The 23,406-nt window shown below is 40.7% G+C and overlaps 2 long non-coding RNA genes across 4 annotated transcripts in view; both read right to left on the bottom strand.

The window, feature by feature from the left end:
- Positions 1–19,668, bottom strand: part of LOC119826213 — a 58,200-nt gene extending 38,532 nt beyond the window's left edge. For 2 of the 3 annotated variants that reach the window (XR_005287374.2, XR_005287372.2), the window contains exons 1-3: positions 7,791–9,049; positions 3,312–3,825; positions 626–790 (exon numbers count right to left, since the gene is read on the bottom strand). This is a non-coding gene — a long non-coding RNA (uncharacterized LOC119826213). Of the gene's footprint in view, positions 1–625; positions 791–3,311; positions 3,826–7,790; positions 9,050–19,550 lie in introns of those variants that run through there. The other variant, XR_005287373.1, reaches the window with a different exon arrangement.
- On the bottom strand, positions 11,633–18,218 carry LOC119826214. The gene is made up of 3 exons (XR_005287375.1): positions 18,095–18,218; positions 15,411–15,575; positions 11,633–12,020 (listed from the first exon to the last, which is right to left on the bottom strand). It is a non-coding gene; the product is annotated as an uncharacterized LOC119826214 (long non-coding RNA).
- Positions 19,669–23,406: the final 3,738 nt, after the last annotated feature.

The raw sequence follows: 23,406 nt of genomic DNA, 5'->3' as shown, positions 1-23,406 counted from the left end.
AATTTCCCTATCCACACACAGCCCTTGTGAGAGTGCTCAGCCGCCTTTTTCAAGTCAAGTGGTGGCACTGTGAGAGAAAGGCACGAGGTAGTTAAAAAATTTGAAGAATATGTCAATTGGTAAAATTAGATAAAAAAGTTACGCTGTGTTCTGCCCTACATTTGGACTATCACAAGTGAGGCAAACTTTTCTAGGCAAACTGCTGAGGACTGCCAATTTAACAAGCTGTTCCATGCTGCAAGGGACATATTTATGGACATACTTTCAACAAGACGTACCTAGTGCTACCAAGCTGTGCTGTACTGAAGAGCAGAAAGAATCAGAACGATGAATTTAAAAAAAAAAAAAGTAAAGGATTTCACACATGGGTCCTATTAAAATCAGATCAAGTATTCTGCAATTTACAGGCAAAAATATTTAAAATAATGACAGGGTTGTTGCATGATCTAAGAAGAAAACACCCGGGAAATGTAAAAGAAGAGATTGACACAGCATGTTTAGCTCAGGCTGTTGTAAAACAAGGCTCTTGAAAGGGGAGAGGAAAAGCCGAGTTACACTGTGAATATTCTCCTTTTCCATCAGCTGGGTCAAGGCAACTCTCACACTGTTTAAAACTTGCCCTTACCTTCCTAGTGTTCTCCAAGATAAAGGTCGCGAAATCTTTCGAGAGAAACGCATTTTATGTCCCTCAGTTTTCTGAAGGTCTGCAGGTCGCTGGCCAGCTTTAGCAGGATGGCTGGTTATTTTGAGAGCTTTTTGATAGGATGTGCCCTGTGATGTACCTTCAGTCCTGGGGAGCACATGGAAGGAAACCAGTGAGTCAGAATTCTTTTCTGTTTAAAACTGGCTACCTATTTCTATATCTGGGATTGAAGACACTGAGCCAAGTTGGAGCACATCTTCTTTGTTCTGAGGGGGGAAATCATAGCAAGGGAAAGAATACAAAAGACTTGTTTTTGCTGGTTTCAAGAAGCTGGAGTGTACCTTCTTTTCATGAGGGAGCCACTGTTCCCTTGTGAATTTAACGTATATCCCTCTCTTACCTGGTCTCTATCGTTCAGCAGCATGGAAAAGGATCAGGAACATTCTGTCTGATTAGCACTGTCACCGTGACATTTTTTTTTTTTTTTGGTTTTTCGAGACAGGGTTTCTCTTCAGCTTTTTTAGAGCCTGTCCTGGAACTAGCTCTTGTAGACCAGGCTGGCCTCGAACTCACAGAGATCCGCCTGCCTCTGCCTCCCGAGTGCTGGGATTAAAGGCGTGCACCACCACCGCCCGGCTGTCACCGTGGCATTTTAAAGAGTCACAGATATCTGGATGAGCTCCTTCTGATAATATGATATTTTAGGTTTAGCAGGCCATGGAATCTTGACGACGGGCATAAGCCAGTGAACAAAACCGTGAGCCAACTGTTTACAAAAGTAGAGATTGGCTGCTGTGATGGGCAATAGTCTGAGCCTAGAGTAAGTTATATCCAAGAATGGTTGCCTGATCATGACAGAGGAACCCACAGAGACAGTTGACCTGAGCCTGTGGGATCCCATGGACCCTGGACTGACAGCTAGGGAGCCTGCATGGGACAGACCTAGGTAGGCCTTCTGCATATATGTAAGAGTTACATAGCTTGGTCTTTTGTGGGGCTCCCCAAGCTGTGTTGCCTTGTTCAACCTTAATGCAGGGGGAGGAGCTGTGTTCTTACCTCACCTTGAGGTGTCATGCTGTGTTGACTCCCATGGGAGGCTTGCCCCTTTCTGAATGGAGATGGAAGAGAATGGATGGGATGGATGGGGATAGAAGAAAGGTGGGGAGGGTATGGGAGCAGAAGAGAAGGGGAAACTATGGTTGGTATGTAAAATAAATGAAAAAAAAAATAAAAAAATAAGAAGAAAAAAAGTTTTCCTGAAATAAAGAGGCAAAGCCTCCTAGAATGAAAGCCACTAGAAGGAAAGAGTCTAAAACCTCGACACATCACATGGGGTCTGAGATGTTGCAGAAGAAGACAGGCCACAGGTCAGGAAACTGAAAACCAATTCCCTCCCTACTCTAGACCTACTATGTGCTCAAAGGAAGGATGCAAGTTCATGAATTGAGAAAGATGCTTGCTTAGGCCTCTCTGATTCTGCAGGCTTGGGGCGCCTTAAGCATAGAGAACACTAGATAACTTGGCCCCTTCTCATACCCTCAAATTGCTGAGAATTTGATCAGTGCTGAAACAGTCTTCAGAGAGGGTCTTGGCCACCTCCTCATAGTGCAGCAGCGAGAGCAGCAGAGCAAGGCTTTCTGCTGCATTGGGCCAAACATTCTAGTTCCTTCCTCTGTAAAGCGATATGTAATTTAAGATCAAACAAGTTCCCAAGGCACTTGGTCTTTTCAAGGAACAGTACAGGGTGGGAAGAAATTAGATGCAAAGATGATCATCATAGTTTGAACTGAAAAACTACTCTATTCCCTAACCCGGAAAGCAGGACAGAGTCTACATAAAACCTAGCTAGTGCCAGAAGCAGGAAAGATGGCGCTGTCTTTGTTCTTTGAATAAAGGTTTGATGCTCATGAGATCCAAGGGCTCACATTCTCTTCTGAGACTTGAATGGTGTGATAATCACATAAAACACTGTGTATGTGGAGAGGTAGCTAACTCAATGGGCTAAAAAGCCAACCTGTGTCAGAAGGTTAGTCTGTAGATATGTCGTCTGTTTAGTTAAAAAAGGAGATTATTCCACAAACTACTCTAGCCCACAAAAAGACATTAGGATGTTCTTCTGGATTAAAAATACTCGCAGTTCTTTAATGATTCTGGTTTCTACATCCTTGAAAGTACAATTGCAAATTTGCTAATTGCTTTACTTTGTTTTTTAAACAACGCTAGAGGCATGTGGGAGAAGTATTCATATTTAGTGGATGTTTTTCCCAGTGTTGTAGCTAACACCCAAAACAGTTTCAAAGACTCACTAGAGGGTCCAGGGAAGCAGGTCTCCACCCCAGGTTGACTAATTCCAAACTCCAAGATCTACACCAGCCAGCACCTGTATCCTGCAACCCCTCCATCCCACTACCCATCAACAAAGAGAGCATGGAAGCTCACCACAGCAGTGCAGCCCAGCGCTCAGACTATAAATGCCTATGAAAGGGAGCCTAGCCACAGCAGGCTAATTCTTATTCAACTTGGAATACGACGGTAGACACAAAACACACACCAGGAGATATAGGATCCCATTGGTGGATCATCAGTAGTAGTTCATCCAATGGACTCCCAGATAGCCCACCAAGGACAGAATCCAGCTCTGCTGTGAAAATGCCACCAAGCTACTTACCTTCTCTGTGCCCCATTTCCCTCCTTCTGAGGGTGATTCGGTTATCTTCTCCGAGGAGATGATGTCAGAATGAAGTGAATTAACATGTTTGAAGTTTCTGGAGCGGTGCCTAGTAAGTGCACTGTAAGCGCTAGACAAACATAAGAGGCAGAATGATCTCAAGGAAGTCTCAGACAGGAATCAGGAAGTCGGTCTAGCTGCTGGAAGTGTGTCTAAGAAGGAGTTCTTTCACCTCCTCAGGCTGCTATTTTCTCTCAGACAACAGTATCTATCCAAGTAGTTACAGAGACTTCAATGGAGAGGAAGCTGCTCTGTAAAATATCAGATTATATTGGATCCTGTTCATTCCCTTCTTTGCAAGAAGACATGTATGCCACAGTGCAGTTCTGCGGGTGAAAAGTCAAGAGTTGGTTGTCATGTTCTCCCCTCGAGCTGTCACATTTGGCCACACACAGTTTCCAGTCTACTTGGCTCCGCGAGTCGCACATCCTCTCGTTTGATTTCCATAGAAACACTGTAAACAAGCTTGTTTTGAGTGGAGGGACCTACAGTTCAGGCAGGTTACATAATTTACCCCCATGTCCGTAACCAGGATGGAGTGAGGCTGAGTCTACCCAGCTGCGTAGGATGCCTAAAGCCAGATCTTTACCCAGTCATCTTACGTAGCTTTCCTAAACAATAAATATTTCCTAAACCATGAATATTGTTTCCTTCTCTAAACAACAGACCGCTGCTTCGCTTTTATTCTCGGGAGGAATACAGTTCTTTCTAGACTTGCCATTTTTGGTCCTTGTCACAGCTTCTCTGCTGGAACTCGGTCCTCACAAAAATAGAGGAGAGGCCTGTCCATCTGTATGTGTTCTCAGGATGCCGGCCAAGTGTCTGGGAGAGTGGAGGAGTAAAATGACCGAGAGGGAAGAATAAACACTCCGCTGGCTGGATTTGTTTTGCTTCCCCCACTGCAAAAGGATGGGAGCCGTTACCTCAGATGAGTGTGAAGGCTCAATCCCAAGAATGCCTGAAAACTCTTCCCTGCAATTCCTCTTTGTCCAGTTGTGCTGAGGTCTGAATGGGGCCTGGCTAGACACTCTCTCAATAACCAAGAAAAATGGCAGTCATGAGAGAGACCAGACAACCTGCCGAATTTTTCTGGAAAATGGGATTTTTAAGGAACCTGATAGGCAATTACATACCAAGAATAGAGAAAAATTACACAAGACAGACAAAGAAGCACAGAGAGAGGTTACAAGCTGTCTATCATGAATTTAAAACCCTACCTGGGCAGCAGATTGGCTACTGGTAACTCCCCTATGTCTTCACCTCATGCTCATTCTTCCCCGTTTGTCTGCCTTTTCAGCACACAATGAAGGGTAAAGTCTTGGGGTGTAAAATGAGACACTAAGTCCTGTCGTTTGATGTGGGAGATACCTGGAACTGAAGACAAGGCTTGGGAGAAAGAAGTCTTCTCCAACATCTTCCTACCCTCTTTTGTCTTTCCTTCATGTCCCAGGACAGGTTGAAAATTAGAACTTCCCATAGCAAGCCATAAAACCCAGAAACACCTCTCTGACCTACCTCCCCGGCAAGTATATTGCAAGAATCTTACCAGAGAGATAGATCCCAGTCTACGGTGCAAAGGAAGAGAGAGCAAAGTTTACATAGCCAGGTTGAACAGACTTAAGGCCAAATTTCCTCCTGCCAGTTCCCTCTAACCCTGTCACATAGCTGCATAAGCTGTCCATTCTGCGTTGACCCAAGCACAGCAATAGCTTTCTCTGGGTCTTGGAGTCTTCCTCTCAGGGCTCTTCTGACATAGTCAGCCTACTCAGCAAGTATATTATTTTTTCTTTCTCAGTATGTCTTTGGGTATGGAAGCGTTGACTGTGGCTCTGTAATGGGAGGTCAAAAATTCTGTTTAACTGCCACAGAGATCTTTCTCGTATTCTCCCAGCTATAGCAAGGGTCACAGTTCGCAGTTCTCTCTCAAGCCTTCCTGAGCAGTCATCACAGCAGGGACTCAGTCCTGTGCCCATTATGGCATTCTGAGAAAGGGCTCCAGGTGAGTTCTGTGAGAGGCTGAATAGATTCATCAATTTTTAATAAAGTTTCTCCCATGCTCATCCCAGGAGCCTGGATTGGAAAGAACAGCTTGTTTCCTTGACAGCAGAAAAATCCGCAGCTTAAAAAAAAAATTCTTTGTTGTCTGTCAAGAATTCCACAGAAATAATGGATGTATAAAAACACAAGGAAATGTGCATTTTTCCCCACTTCATGAGTTTGCCTCCAAGGAAATTAACTTAAGGGAGGGAAAAAAAGGTTTCTAAAATGTGTGCAGTGGGTAACACAGAATTTAAAAGGAATTGGGGGATAAATCGTAATTCTAAACTCCTTAGGAGTCCAGGAAGTCTTCTCAAACTTATGATTAGCAAGCTGATTGGGGTCAATAAAGGCAACATTTTAAAACAAAACACAAAAAGGAAAACTGGACGGGTGGTGGTCCCGCAAACCTTTAATCCAAGCACTCAGGAAGCAGAGGCAGGCGGATCTACATGAGTTCGAGGCCAGCCTGGTCTACAGAGTGAGTTCCAGAACAGTCTCCAAAGCTACACAGAAAAACCTTGTCTTGAAAAACCAGGAAAAGAAGAAGGAAAGGAAAGGAAAGGAAAGGAAAGGAAAGGAAAGGAAAGGAAAGGAAAGGAAAGGAAAGGAAAGAAAAGGAAAAAAAGAAAAGAAAACTGCTTTAAGAATGCCCAACTCAAGCCCAGCCTGTGCTTACCAAGGGTGTTTATGGATGTTATAAGTTTACCATGCCCTGGCCCAGGGAAGTTTCCTCTTTCCAAAGTGAGCCAAGGTTCACATCCAAGAAAACCCCTGTTCCCCCTGGTTGGCCTGGTCCACAGAATGTCACTGTGTCTTTGTTACAAAAATACTTGCCAAGGGTGACTCAGATAGACCTCCTTATTCTACCTAGGGAAGGAGGCAGGAAACGGGGTGGAGTCCAAACTGTAGCTTTTCACAATTTATTTTGCGTGAGGATAAAGTGGGAATTCATCCTCCCCATCGTTAATATCTGCTCCAAATAAAACTTCAGGATTAAAACCACCGGCCCCTGGAACGTTGTTGTTTTCATCTTTTCTTTTTCCCACTGTGTCCTTAAGAACAAGGGTAAAGCCCAGCTTTCCCGGTACAAGTTGCCAGCACAGAAGCGAGGACGAGCAGTGGGGGGCACAGCCCAGCCTCTTTCCTTTGCCTGTTCCCGATTCCATGGCCTGAGGCGGTGGTTTGCATTTTTAGGACAACAGCAGGCTGCGAGCAAGCAGGAGACCTCTCATCAGGCTTCCTAACTACACACAAAATGACAAGAGAGAGCCTGTGGTCCCCAGCTTGGCTTATGGAGAGCCAAGTGCCAAGAAGCCGGTGCCTCTTTTTGCCACCCCCACCCTGTACTTCTGCGGAAAGGACCCACGGGCTGTGCAGACTCCAGCTTTGCGATAGTCTAGGTCTAGCTGTCATGCACTACTCCCATGGGAAAACAGGCTTCTTCACCGTCTTGCTTGCTGCTGTTTGGTTTATACCTTTCCATAAAGCCTAGAAAAGAAGTGTACTTGCTAGCTCACAGGAGTCCGGTTCTTTCCCTGATCAGAGCATCCTGGGACCATCCCCTTTCCACACTGTCCTTATAAGGGAAGACTGGCTCCCTTGGATTTGGGAGAGCAGGGAGATAGCTGGGAATACAGATTCCAGGCCTCACAAGGTCAGCGCGCCTTTATAATCACTTCCCTAATTACAGACTCTAGCCTCAATTATGACTGCCCTCTTAAAAAAAAAAAAATCCCACAGCCAGCCAGCTGCAGACATTCCCATCAAGAAGGAAGTGGAAAGAGCTCCTGTTCAGAGGTCAGTGGGAGGAAAGACATATAAGGAAATAGCTTCTACACAGAAGCTGGTTCATCAGCAAAAAGCCAGCATAAGAGAGGCTACTGTTGGACCAGGGATGGTTACAGGATGCAGGGTAGGGTGAAGAGATGCGGAGAATAGCTTTTGGACACTGGTTGACCTTTGTTAGGAGAGACCAAAGTAGTGAGTACTGAGTTAAAGAATGCCAAGTGAAAATGGAACATGATCATTACCAGCTTGAGCGTGGAGGGGTAGGGGGTGTCTCAAGGGGTCCAGCAAAGATTTAGCTAAAATTTTACTTTACTTTTGAGGACACTGATGGTTGAGGTTTTGGGAAACTCACAATTTAAATATGATGGAGAATGCTTACAAAATGGCGTGCCCACAGCTAAGACATGTCACTTGATGTACCTTTCCCAAACAAAGATGACTCTATCTGTATCGATAGCATGGCTGACAGCCTAAATTGTCCAGTGGTCACACAACTAAACCTGACTCAAGACCCCAGAATCACAGAAGGAAAGACTACTTAACAAATTCATCTGAAAGGAAAATATTCTAACCAAATTGGTTAAAACTGACCTTGAAATGTGAATCTTTTCTTCTTCTTCTTCTTTTTTTTTTCTGGAGCTTTCTAAGGTTTAAAATGAGCAGAAGACTATTCGGCTGAAATCTGTAAGAGACTCAACAAGAGCTGAGAGGCTGCAGCTGAAGGGAAAGCGTAGGCCATTACCAAGTGGGGCACAGGAGGGAAACTGAGGCATTCCTTAGCTGCCCCTGTTCACCTGTTGTGTCAGTAATATAGGAGCTCGGCTGTTACCAGGAAAACCCTACAGGATGGCTTACATAAAATAGTTTATTTTCATCTTCCTAGTAATTCTGAGGTGAGCAAGCAAAGCTGGTAGAACAGGCCTGCTTCATAAAGTTACTCCGTTTCACACCTTTGTCTCGTGCCCTGTGTTAGAGAATTATGGGATTGACTGTGGCCTCTGGCTGTGTTGAGTCAATAGAACAGATAGGGAAAATGCCATGAGACACCTGTTACGGAACCGTTACTTTACATGGATTCTAAGCCCCATCTTGCTGGAGTGTTTCTTCTCTTTTTCTTTCTAGTTTCATAGAAGCAAACTGCCATGTCTGGGATGCCTGTGTCAGAGGGCCATGTACCCAATTTACTGAAAAGCTATGACGTGAAGTCAAAGGCACCCAGAGCAAGGAAGAAAATGAGTCTCACAGCAGCACGGAGATAGGCTTTCTAACAGTGTGGATGGGTTGAGGAGGAGCTGCTTTCTATTTCAGCCCCAGATGTGATCGTAGCCCCAAGTCACATATTTGGAGCCTTGCTGAGGAACCAGCTAACTTGTGTCCACACTCCTTCCTGACTGATAGACTGAGATTTCAAAAAAAAAATAGATCTTGTTTCAAGCCATAAAGTCTAATATACTAGTATTACAGGATATTCCTTTACACTGTTTGAAGATACGTCACTGTAATTGGTTTAATAAAAAGCTAAATGCCCCATTGCTAGGCAAGATTCTCAGGACAGAGAGAAGACTGGGAAGAAGAGTGGAGACACCAGATGTGGAATGAGTCTGATATTGGAAGGAGGGCTACTTGTTGGTTCCCGACCACCTGGCTAGCTTAGACCCAAAACAATCACACAGAAACTATATTATTTAAAACACTGTTTGGCCTATTAATTCTCACTTCTTATCTGCAAGCTCTTACATTTTAATTTAACCCATCTCCATTAATCTGTATATCACCCTGTGGCAGTGGCTTACCAGCAAAGTTTTGGTATGTCTGACTCTGGCCGTGGCCCCATGGCATCTCTCTGACTCCACCCTTCTTTCTCCCAGCATTCAGCCTAGCTTTCCCTGCCTACCTAAGTTCTGCCTATTATAGGTCCAAAGCAGTTTCTTTATTCATTAATGGTAATCACAGCATACAGAGGGGACTCTCACATCAGTCAGATACACAAAATTGTATAGAGGAAAAAGCCATGTGGTAGAACATAGATTAATAAATATACGGTTTAATTTAAGTTATAAAGCTAGTTAGAAACAAGCCTAAGTTATCAGTCGAGCTTTCATAATTAATAATAAGTCTCTGTGTCATGATTTGAGAGCTGGCTCTCAAAGGGACAGAAAAATTTGACTACAAATGGTGCTGAATGTGCAGTACCTACATCTAAATAAGACCTGCAAAAGCTCTAAAAGGGGGTCTAAACTCAGAGAACATGAGAAAGAAAGTCAGGACCGTGAGGGGTACATTCACCCATGGAGACGGTGGGACAGAACTAACGGGAGATCAACTGGGAGATCTCCAGTTGGAATGGGACTGATGGAACATGCGACCAAACCGGACTCTCTGAATGTGGACGAAGGTGGAGGCTGAGAAGCCAAGGACAATGGCGCTGGGCTTTGATTCTTCTGCATGGATGGGCTCTTTGGGAGCCTTGTCATCTTGGTTGACCACCTTCCTGGACCTGGGGGGAGTTGAGAGGACCTTGGTCTTAACATAGAGTAAGAAACCCTGATGGCTCCTTGGCCTGGAGAGGGAGGGAGGAGGGGTATGTGTGGAGGGGAGGGGAGGGAAGGGGAAGGAGGAGGAGAGGAGATGGAAATTTTTAAATAAAAAAAAATAAACCATGAAAAAAAAGAAAATGGAGCCAACGCGTCTTCCTAGTCTCATGTCTCTCGTGCGGGCTGAAGTACGGACACACATCTCACTCCAGCTGCATGTGTGTTGAGATGCTGGTGTGCCATGCACTAAGCCACATAGTGGGTTTAAGGTTTTGCTCATGGAGACAGAAAAGGTTACAGATACACAGTAAAGCAGGTTCAGATAGAAAAACACCTTTAAACAGGCAACAGTGTGTTGAACAATGTATGTAGGTTAAAAAAAGGAAAAGAATATAGACAGTCATTAAAAATAGATATAATAATAAAAAATAATAAAGTCTTTAAATAAAGAATAAAGTAATTAAAAAGAATAAGCCTTATAGAGAATTCACAGGGAATCTGAATACTATATACTATTGTGTTCTCTTTTAATTTTTTGATTGCCAATGAGCAAGCAGTAGCTGCTAAGAGACAGTGGATTATAAAAGCTACTAAATTAAACCAAGCTGTATATTTTTAAAATGTATTAATTTCAAAATGAAAGTTAAAAAATGTTGTGTTGGAGAAGAGGTTATGCTTTTGTTTCCAGAGAAAAAAGAAAGACTGTGGATCCGTTTAAGGTTAAAAGGGATCAGGTTTGATTGGAGAAGATCCCCTGAAAATCCTGGCTACCAGTACAAAGGAGTAAACCTAGAAAAACTACAGGACAGGTGACACATATTTTACCTGCTCAAACATAAAACAAAAACTCATTACTGGCTGACTTGTGTACAAGGCATGGTCCATAATTGTGTCAATCCAGATATGTATGTTACCTTTGAAAGTCTACGTGCTTCAGAGCAAGGAAACCAGACACAAATGAAAATGGGTGTCCCTAGTGATTCAGCCTCTCGGAATGCCCCTGCTGCAATTTTCTCAGAGTTCTATGTCTAGAACAGCTTCAAGGCTGCTGTCTGAGATGGACCAGCCTCACAGGCTATTTTAGCTAGGACTTGATCATTATCTTAATTTTCTCAAGGTCCCCCAAAGATTCCATCACTCTCAGACATCAGGAAGCAGTCTAGAGAACACAACATCCACATTTACAAGAGATGGGGTGGGTGGTTTTTAGTCATTTGGTGATTTATGGATATTTGTCATTGTTTACAGGGGTTGGTTACAAATTGTTATTGGTCATAATAAAGGAAAGACTAAACAGAAAAGATTAGATTCAGGAAGAGAAAAGAATGGGGATAAAATATAGAAATGATGAAATAAAATGGTGTATCATTGAATCAGGCATGAGTCTTTAATATTTTACATTGGTATGGATTTTGGCATATTGATACCAACAGAGTTATTTTTGTTAATACTGAATGTATGTTTCTACTCTTGTTTAAGGTATTATGATGGAGGAGAGTTTTCTGTCTATGTTACTTTCATTGGTTTATTAATAAAGAAAACTGCCTTGGCCCTTTAAGAGATAGAAAATTAGGTAGGTGGAGTAGACAGAACAGAATTGTGGGAACAAGGAAGTAGAGTTGGGGAGACGCTTCAGGCAGTCGCCATAGGAGTCTCCATGCTGCTCCTCTCCGAGATGGACACAGGTTAAGATCTCTCCTGGTAAGCCACACCTCGTGGTGCTACACAGATTACTAAATATGGGTTAAAGGAAGATGTGAGAATTAGACAATAAGAGGCTGAAACTATGGGCCAGGCAGTGTTTTAAAGAATACAGTTTCCGTGTAATTATTTCGGGTGTAAAGCTAGCCGGCGGCCGGGTGGCGGGACCCAGCCCCGCCGCTTCATTCTACAGTATTATACCTATGCAGCTCATTTAACAACATAAATTTTTATTCCTTGAAAGTTACTATTACAAACTATTTAGGACAATAAAGAAATACAAGTTAGTAGTTAGTCATCTAAAAAAACTTATAGTCATTTTAAGTATGGTTTCAAGGTCATGCAAGGATACATCTTAAAGAGATATGTGATCTTCAAACACTTAAAGACCTATAGAATATGGCATTTGAATTTTTATAATAACCTAAGGCTTTTCATGATAATGAGACACATCAGCTCCTGGCAGCAGCAACTTACTTAAGAGAAGATGATGGGCACAAAAGAATCTCCATATGGACTTTTTATTCAGTGTGGCAAAACAAGCCATTTGGGCAATAAATTGTTCATCTTGATTGCTGATAGTATGCTGTAGAAAGTGGACAACAGGACACAAAAGAAAAGACTGTTGAACTTTGTCAAGATGATGCTGGACAGACCTTTAAAATTCATGTTTCATAGAAGAGTTTGCTAAATATTCTAGGCCTCTAGGCTGAAGACTGATGTCCCAAAGTTACAGAGGAACCTTGGGTGACTGTCTAGGAAGCCAGATATCTGTCACTTCTATAGGTTTGGAAATGACTTACAATATACTTCTTCTTATTTATTCAGAAAATATTATATCCTTCTGGGGTCTTTGATGGAGTTAAAGACTAGATAGTTATAGTTGCAGTTTTCCTTAGTTCATGATTGAAGGCAAATCGGGTACAGAGCTTGGACTTGTCAAGATAGAATGAATAATGAAGCATTTTCTCCAAATATGCCAAATACAAAAGGACTGGACATTGTAGATATCATTCTTCCCTGGTAATTGTTTTTCTTATTTATAGTTTTATTATATTAGAGTTAAACCTTTTCTTTTTATTTAGACAAAAGGATGAAATGTTGTGGAATAGTCTTTTACAATGTATGAAGATATGTCACTGATTGGTTTAATATAAAACCAAATGGATAATAGCTGATTAGGAAAGAATGCTGTGAAGAAGAAGGGCAGAGAAGCCAGTTAGATGTGGAATGAGTTGAACATACAAAATGGGATAGAGGTAAAACGTCACATGGTAGAATACAGATTAATAAAAATGTAGGTTAGAAACAAGTCTAAGCTATTGACCAAGCTTTCATAATAATATTAAGTATTACTATTATTTCATAATAATAAGTAATAAGTAAGTATTTCATAATAATAGTAAGTAAGTAGTTATTTGGGAGCTGGCTGGTGAGACAGAAATGGTCTAACTATATAAAATAATAATCTTTAATACTTTAATATAATAGACTTTATTTCCTAACTCACCCTAAAATGCTGCTTGTAAGATTGTATCTAAAAAAGCTTCGAAGAGTCACATCATAGTTTTTAAAAATAATTTCTAACTAATTAATTAATTTAATGTGTTTGGATGTTTTGTCTACATGTATGTTTGAGTACCACACATGTGCCTGGTGTCCAAAGAGACTAGAAGAGGGCATCTGATTGTAAGCCATCTTGTAGGTGCTGAGAATAGAACCTGGGTACTCTGGAAAAGCAGCCAGTGCTCATAACCACTGAGAAATTCTCTATATATCGTTGATTTAAGAAAAATTATAAATAAACATAAACACCTAATAAATAGGAAATTTGTTAAACTACAGAAAAATTACCAAAAGAAATACTATCCAGCTAACAAAAATTGATTGTGGAAGAAAATAGTATGTTTTAAATTTAAAATAAAATACATACAAAATGAACATTTTTAGGCAGTTCCAATGATCAATTCACATTTTACTTGTTATATTTCCATTGATATTTACTTATAGACCTTGAAGATATATGCAATAAATGTTAATAATAGTTATCTTCAAGAGATCTAATTGCATTATTTTTATTAAAAGGTATGTTTACATACAAATTGACATATATTCCTAGTTTTCTACCCTAAGTACCTCATGCCTTTGAAAACTATCTATAACTTAAAATTGAAATTTAAAAATCAAGCCTTTTAACAAAGAAGGTAGATGTTAGTTGTTTACAGTTATTAAATACACGATTCACACATCCATCCTCAGAGGCAAGTATGCAGCTAACAATGGTGGTTCCCAGTTCCTTAGCCTTTACAAGGTGTCAAGAACTTGCTAAGCATTTGTTCCTTTGGTTGGTGGGTAAAGTTAGTTTTCCTTCCCTATGCTGGAGAGCAGCCTGGGTTCCTGGCAGACTACCAGAGGCTTTTAGGTATAGGGAGAAAGGTGAGCACGGGTCCCTGGTCCCTGGTCTCAAATGCATCAACTAGTTCCTGCACGACACTCTTTGAGTTTTGCAGTTTTCTTGCCAAAGAGTCATCTTGCTTCTTAGTTATCATGCTTCTCAGACAGAAATTATTTTTTGTCTGGTCTTCTACAAAATAGAAGAAACACTTACCAAGCACTTTTCCCTTGGATGACCAAAAATGACATTTGAGACAGTAGTTAGGTCTGAGAAGAAGCCAAACCTTACTAACTCCTCAAACAAGCTACTCATTCTGCTGAAGAACAATTAAAGAGAACCATTTTTTTAAAAAAAAATCTGTCACACATTGTCAGCTGGGGTTAGTTTTGGCTTAGCGGTGTTGGCCAAATCACTTAAGATCCAAATCACATAAGCCTCTGTGATTCCTCCTGTAAACGAGTCTTTTACTCCCTTATGACAGCCCATAGAGTGGTGGAGGTTCCCTTCAAGTTAAGCATAGGTGATTCAGAAGCATGTTCTCTCATCTTGGTGTTTTACTGATCAAAATTTTGTAAGAGGAGATCTGAAGGACACACCTGTAACACTAATTTGATGAAGGAGTAAAGCTTCCAGGAGACACACATAGAAACTTTGTGTTTATAAACCCCAATCCAGCTTTCCTTGTTAATTTACTATATACACTTGCAGCATGGTGTCCACAAATGGTAATGTTATAGCGTTCTTCCATCCTGTGGCAAAAGGCTCTGTACTTACAGCAAGAGAACCACCAAGCCCCACTCCTTGAGAGGCTAATGACAAAGGGTCCCTGCTTGGAAGGTCAGTCTCACTGCTGTAAATCAGCCTAAAGAGTTTCCTTCTGAGAAAGTTCAGCCATGACATCTGCTCTTTCTTTTAGTGGGCCAGCTCTGCAGCCTGACTTATTTGAACAATCAGCCCAAACAAAGCTGTGCTTCAGCATTAACCCCCGGAACATAGACGCCTGCACCTGCACACCTCCCAATTTACATGCGCAGCAAACCTGGTAGATGGGTAACAGGTGACATTCACACCTCTTAATTGGTGTGATTCGGAGTTTGTGTTGCCAATCACTGGTCTACCTTTATCTGCATAAAATGTCACAGATAAAGGAACTAGAACTACAGGAATATGTTTGTTGAATAACAGGGAAAGGTTGGGGAGTAATTTCTCAAACAGATTAGACTGCTCCCAGAAGGACAGAGGACAAGGTGATCAGTGCAAGAAAAGGCTAAAACTGTGGAATGACCAGGAGTGTCCACAGTTGATTCTCTACTCTATTGCTGACAAAACCCTTACACATGCATGCATACATGCACACATGCACACACACACACACACACACACACACACACACACCTTGTTGCAATAAATAAGAAGGCCCCACTCTCCACAAATTTAAATACAGATGTGAAAACCCAAAACATTTGTTAAACAAAATCAAGGCAGGGTACATCCAGGAAACTTTTGATTTACCAAAACTGTAGATTAAAAATTACTACACTCTGAGGTTTTATATCCATTAAAAAACAAACAAAGCCCTACCATGTAAGACACTTCAGGTATATATAAGTAAGATGCACATCTGTAGATCTTATTTGATCCTCTCTTCCTCTTTTCCAAGCAGCAACTGCTGTCTCTCTTATAGATGATAGGCAATTGCTCCATGCTTCCTTTGCTGCATTCACTTTGAGTCTATAGCAAACAACCCTGAAAGCAAGCATCTCAATTAGTATCATTCCCCTTTCCAAATTCTAGCTTCCATACTTGGTTTTCTATACAGAGATACAGGTGTCATATTTTCTTAGAAATATAGCTTTGTATTGACAAGACAGAGAGACCTTGCTAAACCCTTGCAAACTAGGTGACATTCCATAATTCTTCATGATGGGAAGAGTCATCAAAGTGGTTATCATTTTGGAACAAAACTGAGACACAGTGTTTTTATGAGTCCCATACTAGTAAGAAATATGTCTTCACCAATCATCAACTCCCAACGTCTCAGCCACAAATACACTCAATAAGTAGGTATGACATATCAAGGGAACACGGATGCCAATGTGTTTCTCCAAGCGTTTGCTTAACGCTATCTTTCTTGGTCTTGTACAGTTCACCTGAGGAGATTTGCAATGCTATTTGGGAATCCCTTTTCCTGCTAGCATCTAACTTTAAATCTACTCTCAGAGCAACACACTTGCTTCTTGGTTTATTGACTTAAAAGTTCTATGCAATTGGCTACTTATCACTTGGTGTTTGTTTCATCTGGAACACTTTACAGTTTTCCAGATCATTTTGTATCCTTCACTATGTTATTTCTTCTTGTTTATCTTCTTTTATATTCTCCCTATTACACGTGCATGTAGCCTCAGAGAAAGCATGGCCAAATGGCATGTGTCTGAACCAGGAATTCAGAGCCAAATTTTAAGTTGTAGTTTTTCTGAAGGCGACTAGAACATGACATGGGAAAAATGGAGTGGTCAAACTATCTTTGTTATGTTTATTTGTGTGTGTATGTGTGTGTGTGTGTGTGTGTGTGTGTTCCATGCTTACTCCACTAGCTGATGTACCCATGGGGCTGTTCGTGCCTAAACTTACTAGGAACTTTCAAATTTGTCTAACTAGTCACTTGACCATTCTTCTTCATTCATCTCCTTCCAGTACCAAATGTTGATTCAGCTATCTTCTTCCTTAGTTATGCGCCTCCCAGTGATTGGTCAGAATACCAGCAAAGATCTGTCTTCTTCATTCCCTATCCATTGCTGCCACATACATGTATCCTATTTGAGTGCACAAAGAGGTAACATGAGGTCTGAGATTTTGCATTGCTCTGTTTTTACCCTTTCATCTAAGGAAACAGTATTTGACTATCTAGCTACCATTGTGTATTGTGAGGTAAGCATAGCAAAGCCATGGGCTAGAAGGAACCTTGTTCTCCGGAGACAATTTTTGGGAAACCACTCCAACAAATACCAGCTCTTTAAATTATCGATGTACTCACTCAGGAGATAAACCTGATCTCTCCCAGACATTGCTACTTGGATTTCCTATGACTTTTGCTAACATCTAATTTGGATATGCCTCTCTGCTGGGAAGGTTGGAAAATATGCTCAGGTTAAAGCAATGAACTTAGTTTCAACCACCCTTCCAATACACACAGTACTTAAGCTTGCCAAGGCTAATTAAATTTCACTAGGGCAGATCTTTATAAAAAGAATAAGTAACATATGTGTATATCACATCTGAATTTAAATACAGTATTTAACTGCCCTAGATTCTGCAATGTATTCATAGCCATAAGAGAGGATAAGAAACAACTTTATAATCCATTGAATCCATGTAAATCCTGCTTAAATGTTTTTGAAATGTGGTGTGTGTGTGTGTGTGTGTGTGTGTGCATGTGTGTGTGTGCGTGTGTGTGTGTGTGTGCATATATGTGTGTGTGCACATGCGCTTGCGCACTAGTGGTAATGATTGGGAGTTCTGTATTGTAAAATATTCCTCATTACTCTAAAGGAAAAGCCAAGGCTTAGCCTGTTCCCTGGCAGCCCCTCTTGGGTTAGAGGTTGGTGCTTTGTGGAGGATTTTTGCCTCTAGAAGCCAATGCATGCTTTTCTAAAATGGCTGCCAAACACTCCCGCTTCAGTTCAGTGCGTGCTCTCTCTCTCTCTCTCTCTCTCTCTCTCTCTCTCTCTCTCTCTCTCTCTCTCTCTCTCTCCCCTCTCTTTTCTTTCTTCCAGCACCCACTCATTAGTCTACATCTTCCCAGGCCTTTCAGAATTAACTCTTGAAGCAACATGGATGGACTATGTCTCTATGTAGAAACCTCCTCAGATTCCTACTCACCTTAGCTTGGCCCTAGTATTCCTGGCTGTCTCTAGCTTGGCCTATGGTGACTTTAACTTTTCTTCCACACACAGTTGTCTGTTGGTTTACATGGAGGATTGCTTGATGTACAAAAGCTCATGAATGTTGAATAGCCACCTGTATATTTAAAATCATAACTAGATGGGATTTAACAGCAAACACTATGTGCATGCTATTGAAACAGTTGTTACACTGCCTTGTTGAAGGGACTATGACCCAGATGATGTCTGGAGATGTTCACAACAGACACAATGAATAGTTTTGAAGATTGATGGCTGCATACACGGCTATAGAACCCAGGGCACAGACATGAAAAGACAGACCTGCAAATATCTATCAAAAGACATCTAACTACAGAAACTCACTTAGATCTGAAGTCTCCCAACTCTAGTATTCTTCAAATATTTAAGTCCCAGGCAGGGCCAGTTATGACTATAAAGCATACCAACATGTGCATTAGAGTTAAACGCACATCTATTCACAGGTTCCCTAGAAATTAAACAGTTGGGAGAAAATAAATTAGATTATTTGATGAAACCTTCACTTTTAGACTTTTCAGTGTCTTATATAATTAATCCACATCCCTACACTTCATGAATGAAAATTAAAAAAAAGATAAATAACTTTCTCCATTTTGACCATAAAGCCAAAAACAGAGACATTCTGGAATTTCGAGTGAAGCTGGGAAATGAACTCCACAGGATACCCGAGAATAACCCAGGTCTCACTGTACTGTGTGGGATGACCTACGGCACACCACCATTATACAGGATGACCTACAGCACACTAACACTACAGAGGATGACTCAGGGTAAACCAGCACTGTATAAGATGACCCAGGGCACACCACCACTATATAGAATGACCTACAGTACACTAACACTATAGAGGATAACTCAGGGTAAACCAGCGCTGTATAGGATGACCCAGGACACACCACCCTAGAGAGGATGATCTAAGGCACACCACAGTACAGAGTAGCCTTCTTGTTTTAAAAAGCTATTGTTGAGCCGGGTGGTGGTGGCGCACACCTTTAATCCCAGCACTCAGGAGGCAGAGGCAGGCGGATCTCTGAGTTCGAGGCCAGCCTGGTCTACAAGAGCTAGTTCCAGGACAGGCTCTAGAAACTACAGGGAAACCCTGTCTCGAAAAACCAAAAAAAAAGCTATTGTTGATTATTTAATTTGAAAAGTCTAGCAAATGGATAATCATTTTTAAAATTAAAATGATACATGCTATCATCTTTCAACTCAACTTTGGAAAACATATATGTGTATTATCTACTTTTGATAAGGTTATCATATCATATGATTACAGGAAAGTTCTCCTATAAATGTGTATTAGTTTTCTATTGTTGTTACAAGAAGTTACCAGACATACTGATACTTGCCATTGTTTGTCTTTTGACCACATTCCATTCTCAAAGCTACCAACTGGATTATTTCTCGGGACTGTGCTCATATCTGCAATGCCAGAACTCAGGAGTCTGAGGGAGAAATGTTGCTGTGATTTTTGAGTCCAGTCTCAAGAAGAAGAGGGAGAGGGAGAGGAGGAAGAAAGAAGAGGAAGAAGAGAAAGAGGAGGAAAAGGAAGAGAATGGGGAGGAGCAGAGGAGCAGATAGAGAAGGAAACCAAAAGTCATTATCTCTTTGGTTAACTAACGTCTGTCTTTCTTGCAAGGACTCATGAAATAACTTCGTTTAAAAGACACTCAAAGATATTTTTTTCTATTTCAGTACCCTTAACTCAATTAAATCTTTGAGGTCCCTTTTGCCATATAACATAATACTTACCTCAGTTGAGGGAGCATATTCTACCTACCTTACACAGCTTCATAGTTGAAATGTGAATTTTCTTTCCTTCATGAATCATTTATAGCCTATGATATCTAGTCGGTACCTTTAGAGTAAAATGCCGATATAAAATATTTGGAAAACAAACTATGCAGCACAGTTACTGACCTATGCCTCCCTCTTATGTAATCTGTCACCAAATCAATACAAGTCTGACTTTTGACATATCCACCCACCCTCTTTATTCTTCTGATGTACTGGTGTTGGGTTATCTGAGCATTTTTATTTTTCCTTTAGCATGCCTATGTTGGTGGTTTACATAACATGTTTTTAAGGTACACAACAACAAGGAGAAACCCTCACTCAAACATATTCAAGAATGAACACAAGTTTGTAAAACCTGATCCACAGTTGAACACAAAGCTAAGTCAATGACTTTCCTAGAAGTGGCCTTGTAGCTACTAATTTCCAGCCTTAAATAGAATAAGTAGAAAGCTCTTTTCCCAGAAATTTGTGCAGCTAAATGTGGTTTAGGGACCTTCTGCTCTGTAGAATAGTGTTTGTTCCTTACATTAATTTCTTTTCTTATTGACTCGTGTGTGTGTGTGTGTGTGTGTGTGTGTGTGTGTGTGTGTGTGTGTGCGTGTTGTATCTGCATGTTTCTGTGTGGTCTGATAGGACATAGTCTATCCATCATTCCCGGAAGTCATCACAGTAAAATGAGACAGCTGGTCACATTGCATCTAGAGTCAGTGGACAAAAAGCTTTGCTTTCTAATTTCCCATTTTCATTTAGTCTGGAGGAACCCTATGAGATGGTTTTCTGTAAACTTAGGACAGGTCCTCATTTAATCCTCTCTGGAAAAGCCCTCATAGACACACCCAAAAGTGTTGCTTAATACAATTAAGTTGAAATGGAAAAATGAACCATTATAGCATGAAACAACATTATGTTAATATTCCAGTTGTTAATTCTCCTTTTCGTTCAATAATTATGCAAACAAACCTTTGTGACTGAAGTTGAAAGATGAATAGAAAGGAGAAGAAAGCAGTCTGACCCCAGACTGTGCATTAGTAGAAGAAGAAAAGTCTGAAATATACAATCTGTTCAAGTCAGGCTAAAACTTATAGGTAAATCAAGTAACTCAACAGTATATTTCAATCAATGCCTTCTTACATTATAGGTAAATATTTAGTCCTTTTATCAATCTACTTTAAAGCCCATTACCACATCTCCAAAATCTAGGTTTATCTATTTAAATAGAGTCATTATTAATATTTAATATTTTAATATTTAACTGACCTTAGACAGTGTTTTGAACTCTCCTGTCAAATGGCCTACCTTTAGTAAACTGGACCACTTGGCATATTATACTTTAAATGTCTTAGCTTTGTGTTAGGAATGCATCTTTTAACTCAGAGTGAGTAGTATGTCCTAAAAGATCTTGACTAGAATCCTAAGATTGCAAACACAGATATATGGAATATGGTGGTCCATACAACAAAGGTCAATGCTAAATCGAGAGAATATAGATATCTTATTTTGCCTTTGAATTCTATTTTTGACTATTGGATCAGCAGCTATCTCTTTCTCCTGACCTATTGAAATAGTGCAAGAACAAATGAAGGTGCAGAGGCAGACCAGCTCGCAGCAGGGGTGCACCTGCTGACCAGAGAGCATGCAGTTCTCTAACTGCACAAGGCAGAGACAGGGCAGACAGTTCCAGGGACTGTCATAGCAAAGCATCAGAGACTGGGTGATTTAAACAAGAAAAACTTGTTCTTACAAGCCCAAGGTTCCTGCAGGCCTGTGCTTCTCACGTTGCAAGGAGGATCTTCTCCTGGTTTCTCCCTTGCTCCAAGTGGCTCTTGAATTAAATCCAGGATGATCTCATGGATGCCCATCCAGTGAAATTCTCCCTATACGTGTCTACCTAGATTTCCCTGTTTTAAGAGCACCAGTCATGTTTGGTAGGTCCACCCTATTGCAGTATGACCACATGTTGTATAACAGTTTCTTCTGATACTGAAACGATCCATCCTGCTGGCAAGCTCCTTAAGCAGAAAGGTAAGGAAAATAGCCTCAGAAAATTCCTGAAACTGACCAGATTCACTAGACCCCCATCTTTTCCAGAGTAAGCAATAAAAGCTGTGAGCTTCTCTTGGAAAAAAGAACAAAGCTATAAAGAAGACTATAAGACCAGACAAAGAAGCCAACCAGAACAGGTTTAGACCAAATGAGTCACTTGAAAAAGAAACTCTTCAACTTGTTGAACTCCCTGCAGCCTGTGCAGTGTGATCCAGGTTCCCAGCTTCTGTGAGCCAGTCCAGTTGTCTTTAAGTATTTTCTGCTCCTATAAGTAACCCCAATAAAACTTATGGTTCACCAAGTAGTACTTTGGTATTATCTGTATGTTGTTCTCTTGTGGGCTCCCTATCTGGAGTGACTAGATAGATGTGTTGTGTTTCCCCAGGAAAATTTTGTCAGACAATACCACTATTTTAACTACTTCCATCTCCAATGACTCCATTTTACAAATAAGTTAATATTCTGAGGCTCTAGGAGTTAGAATCTAAACATTGGCTATTTTAGTGGAAACAGTTCTCTCACAACACTCTCCCTGGAGAACAGCATTACTACCTCACACCTTATATTAATTCTCTGGACAACTTTTGAGTCTATTGACAATTAAGGCATCAGAGGAAAACACAACTTTAATAATAGTGTCATAAAATCATGAGCGCCAGAAGATTAATTAAACAAAGGAAGAGATAAATAAAACTTGATGAATGGTGTTCTTTGCTATGACTAGGAGTGACATTGGCTGAAAGAAAGAAGAAACTCTCTGTAGCTGTGAGCAAAGACTGAGTTTTAAAGCTGGGAAGAGACCGTCCAAAAGGTCTGAATATAATCAGGTTCATTAGTGAGGAAAAATCTATCCAAACATGGGGGCGTGAGGACCACAGCAACTGAACACTTCGTATCTTATTTCAATGCTGTGGACAAAGCAGATGGTTTCTCTACGGTGCTGGTAGATAGAGATGAAGCTTGACAATGGAAACAAGAATATAAAGTGTGGTCCATCAATTTTCTCCTGAGTACGGTATGGTATGGGTACTCACTTCCATTCAGTGTTGAAGGGATTTGCCCATGTATGGTAAATGCTAAACAAGAAGTAAATGTAGTTGTTGAAGTCCTGAAAACTCTCTTATCTTTATTACATAACCATTTGATTTCTTCTTCCTGAGGAATCATTCAGACATCGTGCTTCCTCTAAGTCCTGGCTTCTTATGATTATTCAGTAATATCACCAGTAGTTTCATTGTCTTAAGTTTGAAGTTTTCTGTTTTTATGCCAAAATCCCTGAAATGTGTATTATACGGTTCCATGTGTTGGTAAACAGAACTTTTCAAACCTAGAGTCAGCAGTGTTATTTGGCCAGATGGTTACAAAGTCACCTAGGTCTTTATTAATCAGCAGTAAGCATCCTCAGTTATTCTAAGGGTAAATGAAACTAGTTTCACTTTCTTCACACAGTAGGCTGTTGCTGAGCCTTCTGTGCCATGGCATGACAAATAAGGTTGCTAAATAGTTTAGATGTTGTGTTAGTTTGTTATTTTGCCTTCAATAAAACCATTACCAATTCTTAAATAATGTAATTACATTTATAAGAAATAACTCCATTTCAAGTTTTGTAATACTGCTACTCTACATATTGCTACATGACAACATTGTATTGTATTCAGATCCCCTTATGACCACTAAAAGTGTCACATATCTCTGCTGATTTTTTTTCAACACCATGTGTAGGGAGACACACTTCAAAGAGTAAGGCATCTAAGTTCCTGCTTGCTTCCCACAGAAACTCAGGCTTCCTGGACTGC

This window comes from Arvicola amphibius, chromosome 11 (genome assembly GCF_903992535.2).
Source record: "Arvicola amphibius chromosome 11, mArvAmp1.2, whole genome shotgun sequence".
NCBI classification, from domain to species: Eukaryota; Metazoa; Chordata; class Mammalia; order Rodentia; family Cricetidae; genus Arvicola; species Arvicola amphibius.
The sequence above is the reverse complement of the archived record's forward strand: the minus strand, read 5'-3'. Positions and strand labels throughout refer to the sequence as shown.